Source organism: Harmonia axyridis, chromosome 1, assembly GCF_914767665.1.
Source record: "Harmonia axyridis chromosome 1, icHarAxyr1.1, whole genome shotgun sequence".
Taxonomy (NCBI): Eukaryota; Metazoa; Arthropoda; class Insecta; order Coleoptera; family Coccinellidae; genus Harmonia; species Harmonia axyridis.
Window position 1 is genome coordinate 41,970,944 of NC_059501.1, and position 7,034 is coordinate 41,977,977.

The 7,034-nt window shown below is 33.6% G+C and overlaps 1 long non-coding RNA gene across 1 annotated transcript; it reads right to left on the reverse strand.

Moving 5' to 3' along the window:
* Positions 1–4,916: 4,916 nt before the first annotated feature.
* On the reverse strand, positions 4,917–6,984 carry LOC123674812. The gene is made up of 2 exons (XR_006746707.1): positions 6,868–6,984; positions 4,917–5,130 (listed from the first exon to the last, which is right to left on the reverse strand). It is a non-coding gene; the product is annotated as an uncharacterized LOC123674812 (long non-coding RNA).
* Positions 6,985–7,034: the final 50 nt, after the last annotated feature.

The following is a 7,034-nucleotide window of genomic DNA, read 5'->3' on the forward strand; positions in this document are numbered from 1 at the left end:
ATTGGGTCGTTTCATGCGAGGTCTCTTTGATATCTCTATATTCCGTTCCCTTTTTCACCACACATAGAGAACATTATATCAATTTCAATAGGAAGTTCGATTATGATTTCATTATTAGACTTCTCAATTCTATTCTTTTTTTCACTACACATAGAGTACACATACTGACTTCCATATAAGATAAAATTTTGAACTTTATTAAATAAAACTTTTGGGACAGCGTGACGACTTGGTCGATGGTGGGGTTTATTCAGGCCTTAATCTGCCTACTCCTGATTAACCTCGGGATAACTATAACGGGACATGCGCTAACTAGGTCTCAATCTGCCTACTCCTAGTTAACGGGAAAAATAAATGGTTTTCTAACTAGGCCTCTATATGCCTACTCCTAGTTAACGGTTATAAAACATTAAAAATAAAATATAGAACAGACACAAAATGCTCGGCTTATCTCCGTTTAAGATGCTTACTTCGAGGCTTAAGTAGATTGTTGCGCCCTCTGTTGGGGGAAGCGTTAACCTTGTTGGCAACGCCACAATGACCGTAACGCAGGAATCTGTAATCCCCACAAAACATTACTTTTGTGATATTCATAAAAAAGTCCCTTTGGCACTATACAGTGTGTTTCCAAATTGTATGTATGACTTTGTACAAGATATTCTACCCATTGAATAAATGATATTTGATATAGGTCAAATGCCTTGTATTGTTCAAATTCGGACAAGGATTCCTATATAGAATATCATTTATTTAATGTGTAGAATATCTTGTACAAAGTCATACATACAATTTGGAAACACACTGTATAGTGCCAAAGGGACTATTTTATGAATATCACAAAAGTAATCCTGTAGAAATTTGTACATACAATTTGGAAATGGGAAATGAAGTAATGAAACATCCATATAATAAATAATTATTCAATCTAATATAAAAAAACAAACGTCACAAAAAAGTGAAATTATCTCTCATAAAATAATAAAATTAACAAACAGAGCCGGTCTTCATTTGACCACTTATAAAAAAATACTATATATATTTTAATTTATTGGTTTTTTGGTGATATAGCTATATCACCAGCCACATGGCAGACACCAACGCACAAATAAAACTGAAAAAACGGGAAGCCTATAGCTATTGTAGTTTTCGAAATATTGCTCGATCAGCCAGAAAACGGACCAAGTGAATACGTAATCTGTATTTTGTTGCAAAAATGCTTCTATTAGGATCACGTTCTGGTCTCACCGACGACCTCTCGGATTGCTCTGAATCGTTTGTTTTTGTTTATTACATCCAGATGAAGGAGAATAAATAAATATTCGTCGGACTCTTTGAGGGCTGGATATTTCAGTGCCACAGATGGATAATTGAAAATAATAATGTGCAAAGTATTACTATTACATTCACCAGAATAAACAGCCACATTGGGAACATAAAGTGACCCACTCAAAAAGGATTTGAAATATCATCCAATTCATGTTAACATTGTGTAGTTCTAAAAAAGACTTCGTTGCGAAGTCGCTCGATGGTAAACTTTTTAACTACTAATTTACCACTTTCTATGGGGATGGCATTGTGGTTATTTATTAATATCCTCAAATTATTATCACTGCATCATCGAATTGTTGTTAACAAAGCAATGTCGCAAAATAAATATGTTTAGAACAAGTATGCGTAATCGCAATGAAGATATCTGTCAATGTGCAATTTGAGACTTCGCGAAACTGCCAAGTGATGTAACGTGTTTGCTGGGTACGCCCAGATATTTCACCAACTCAGCTTCATCTATTCTAGAGCATCTACAGTTCGAAAGGACCCTGTCTTGGATGTAATGCTAGTAAGCTAGTGAGTTGACTTCTGGTTGAGTTTCGCATTATTGTATACAGGGTGTTTCAAATTAAGTTGGCACCATTGCCAACTCCGTTATTATTGATGCTACGATATCGGTTAAATGGGCAAACTGGTAGCATTTTTAGTGACCTTCTCGACGGCGAAAACAAAAAAAAATGACAGTCGCGTTGTCATAATATTTCATAAAATAATATTTTTTTCAATGGAACACTATATTCTTTCATGCATTTCGATTCGTAATAACATTCTCAACAACAAAGCTCATTTGCCTTTTTTTCGTGAAGGTAAAAATAAGACAGTTAAATAGGAAACATTGATAACAAACGGATCTGATAAAGCATTATAAAATATCGAGTGAATGTCCAAAAACACCGCCTTCTTGTTGAACACATATTTAGGCCCTTCTATTGGCACTATTGATTCACAAAATGAATACGGCTAGCGAAATGGCTTTAAGATGGAAATTATCATTTTGTATATTAATACCAAATAGCTTAGTGGTGTCAATTGAGTGGTGTGAGTGGTCTTATTTTATTTTGCTAATAGTACCTAACGAAATATTGTCATTCGTAAAAGTACAAAAAATGGGTGTTTGGACAATCATGAGGTGTTATTCGCCGAAACAAATAAATTTTTTGTACAAGTGAAAGAAATAAATATTTCAAAATAAGTCGCTCATTTTCCACTTTAGGAAGAAAGGTGATATGAGCTATTTTGTTGAGAATGTTATAACGAATTGAAATGCATGAAAACATATAGGGTGTTCCATTGAAAAAAATATCATTTTATGAAATATTATGACAACGCGACTGTCAATTTTTTTGTTTGTTTTCGGCATCGAGAAGGCCACTAAAAATGCTACCAGTTTGCCCATTTAACCGACTTCGTAGCATCAATAATAACGGAGTTGGCAATGGTGCCGACTTAATTTGGAACACTCTGTATATAGGATAATATATGGTATATAATCTGTTTTTGTACATAGGGAAACGAATAGTGTATAAATTTATTTATTTCGTATAGTGAATATTCCGCTGTTGAATGCGTTGAAAGAATGTGGTGGACAGCGCTGAACCAGGAAAATGTCGGAGAAAAAGCGCTGCATTAACACATATTCGAAAACTCGAAAGCTGATTGCCTTATTATGTATACCGTTGAAACATGGGGTTTGTGACCTCAATAAATCATAAGCGTTTTCAAAAGAATTCACAGATACCGAACTGACAATTGATGCTGGTAAAATGTTCCAAACATTGAACGGTTTGTGAAGAAATTTTGAATTTCTGAAATTCTGCTTCTTCATCTTGTATGACCCACTATTGTTGTGATGTTCTGTCTTGGAAGTGAATAACCAGAAGTAGCAACCACTGCTTCATGGATGCCAGGATGAAGCCAAGATTCAGCAATCAGGATGATCATGGGATGATGAGCATCGACATAAGCTAAAAGCTCAAGATGCTTGAAGGAAAAAGCTTGCGCGTTGGTATGAAAGATAGTTACCTCGCGAATACAATTTAGTTTTTCGACTTCTCAGAACCAAATATATTTGTGATGGTTGGTTTGGATATACTTTATGTCGATGTTGGATTCACCCGCGCTGATCCTGCGATTAAGTTCAACACGCAAGTCAGGAAATTGAAAGTGTTGTCAGAAAAGCAACATGGTTTAACTCAAGGCAAGGGTACAGAAACTGCAATTTTTGAGTTTCTTCGGGACATTATACATGCCATTGAAAAGGGTGGAGTGACTGCTCAAATTTCCTGGAGCCTTCGATTGTGGCAACCATAAAGCCTTGCTCACGAAACTGGAAAACGTGGAATAAGAAGTATACCACTCAAACTATCTCAGTGACAGAAAACAAGCGTTCATTTTGAATGATGAAAATGGGTGCAACATATCTTCGGAGAGAACCATTATTAATGGTGTACCGCAGGGAACCTTGGCTGGGCCAATTCTGTTTTTACCATAATATTATATCGACGACTTACCTGATATTTTCGAGTCAGCAACTGAGGCAATAATAGAAAAACATCTTTATGCGGACTACACAAATATTATAGTGAAGTCTAACTATATGAATGTAGTCGTGATCAATTTAATGCGATCTATGTTGATGGTTGATGAGTGGCGTGCTAGGAAAAGCCTAGTTCTGAATGGTGACAATGAATTATTTTATTTTTCACAAATAGTCTATCAAAATTGACACCATCAGACAGCATTACGTTCAGCTCTGGTACAATCCAAACAAATTAACAGACAAAACTATTAGGATTGAATATTGATGGTCACTTGAATTGCTCAACACATTGTTAATTGCTGCTGGGAAAATTAAATTTATCATATACATGTTAAGAGCTTTAAGAAACCAAGTTGATGATAAAACCTTAATGCTTTTTCATTTCGCTAATTTTCAGTCAGTATTATCTTATGGAATTACTTGGGATGGAAGTATGTCGGCAGAGAGATATTTGTACTTAGAAGCTTGCTCTTAGAACTATGTTTAGAAAGGGGTACATTCAGAAGGAAAAACATACTTATAATGATATGTTTGTACATATTGTATGTATAGAGTGTTATTGTTTTTTCATAAAAACAAACGATATTTTCAACACCTTGAGAACAGCAACGCCACTCGTAGGATGAATGATTATTTTTTTTCCCATTCACAAATATTCAATTAATGAAGAATGCACTTTGTATATGAGCATAAAACTATTGAACTGCTTACCGAGAATGACAAGGAATATAAATGATTTTCAGAATATTCAAAAAATAATTTTTTCGTTTACAGCTAAATGTGAGCCCTATACTTCTTCTTCTTCTTCCTTATTCATAAGACCATGTCTTGTCATCTTCTGTTCATCCAGCCTCTTGCGATGTTGACGTCCAACTCTCATACCATCTCTCTGGTGGTCGGCCGGGAAGGCGTTTTGAGTTTGGCTTTTCGTTCTTTGCCCATCGACCATTGCTCATTTTTTCCACGTGATCTCTCCAGTTCCTGCGCCTTGACCGTACAAACCGAGCCCTATACAATATCTGAATTTAGAAGTTACTGTGATACATTGTTGTACTGAAGTTTTTATTATTACAAGAGATTGTCTCATAGTTTTAATGTTGTGGTTCTTGTAACTTCGACTTGTTTCCTTTTCTTTGTATTTTGCTATTTTGTAACTTTCAAGTATTGTTTTTTTTAGCTCAACTTGTAAATTTTGTGTAATTAACATCAAATCATCGGTTGAATAGCTCTGCTAGATTTCGCCATCTGTTGATCTATGAAAACTGCATAATAAAGACCATATTATTATTATTATATGTACAGTCCATTCAGGAATTATTGACATCGAAGTAGGCCATGAACGTCTAGTTGCGGCTTTATTTCTGGTTACAAAAATATCACTAAAAATTGCTATGGTTCATCATAGAAATAACCAGTTTAAATTATTTTCATCATTTTTGTATCCGAAAGATCCTGAATTTTCGAAATGACGATTATTACGAAGGGACGCATACAGTCATGATTTCATAAATTGAAATTCAGATTATATAACGTAAAAATATAGTGAAATGCTATCTCATTTCAAGGAAATCCAATGAAGATATCTATTCATTTAAGAGTCGCCCATGAAAGATCTCATTGAAGATCATTAAAATATGCATATTCCTTTTCACCAAAGGCTCTTCAAAAATTGTTGCATTAATGATAGACACTGGATACCAACCTGCTTGCAAAATTGTTATCAAATAACTCTTTTGGATAATTTTAACTGTGGTGTCTAAACTGGTGAAGAAAACAGAAAAAACTGGTTGATAAATTTGAATAGTGTAGTTTAGTGAATGGAAGAGCCATATCATTATAAGACAGAAATAAAATTCAAAGAATCCATTTAGTATATGAAAAATTTTGACATTAGTCACTATTTATTGAAACTGTTCATGACATGAATGATTGTATGTAAAATATAGGTACTATTTGTACTCGAGTTTTCTGTTTTTTATTGAAATGATTTTATACTAGTTTCTATTAAATTACATAAATTATTTTGCCCATAACAGCTTTAACTCACTCACTGAAAGCATTTTTGCATGAAATTATTTTTAATTTGTGAATATATTTTTCGATTTAATAATTAATAATTCTATAAAGCAATTGGAATTTATTAGATTTTTGGATTACTCATTGAAGAACAAAAAACAGATATAACAATACTTAATTTCAATATAGAATATAAATAAACTATAAATGCAATGCCAAGACTTTGTTTGGCAATCCAATTATAAAATAATTTTCTTTTCATAGATTTATATAATCCTCATGAACACCACTGTCAAAACAAAACATCCAGGTAAAAATCCAAATATCCAGCATTCAAAATAGTGCTCCTTCTACTTTTACCCTTGAATATACTTGAAAAACATTTTGTCTTCTTTCTAGAGTCCACTGTTGAATAATGCTTGCATTCACCATAAAATCGTACTCAAATTATTATATTTTTCTGTTTATCAATAAGAATTTTCCTTTTATTAACTGTTTTGAACTTGTAACCAATTAAGTTTATGTAATGTTGTCTTTGATTGATTAAAATCCAGATGCTCTTTGGTCAAATTTCATCCAGGCTGAAATATTGGTTGCTTTTGGCTCGGCTTTTGGTAACAATCAAATCATTCAATGATTCTTTGAAGGTGAAATCGTATTGCACAGGTTTTCTTCCACTAATAATCCAGGTTGTAATGACTTGCCTTCTTCTTTTTTCAAACAGTACTTTGAGAAATACTCAAATAAACTAATCAATGTGTGTTTGAAATTGATACAACTTTTAAGTTTCAGAATTTCTTCGATCAAAACCAATAACACAAACTGAAATCTAACCTCCTCTCAATGACATTTCCAATGCCAACCCGAAATCTGCAATTCAAAATGTTACTGAATGAGCCAGTACCAACTTAATTTCGATTTTCCAAAGCCACCCGGGATGTCAATAATTCCTGAATGGACTGTATGTACATTATGGCCTTTACCCTTTTACATGTTTGTTCACAGAAGGCGCAACGTAGCTACCTACCCTCAAATCATGGATAGTGATCTGTAATGCATAATACTCACTTGTATAAGTTAAATTATAGTTCATTATGAAATCAAGAAGTTTTTGAGGCTTAAGGAGAAAATGATGGACAGAAATTTTGAT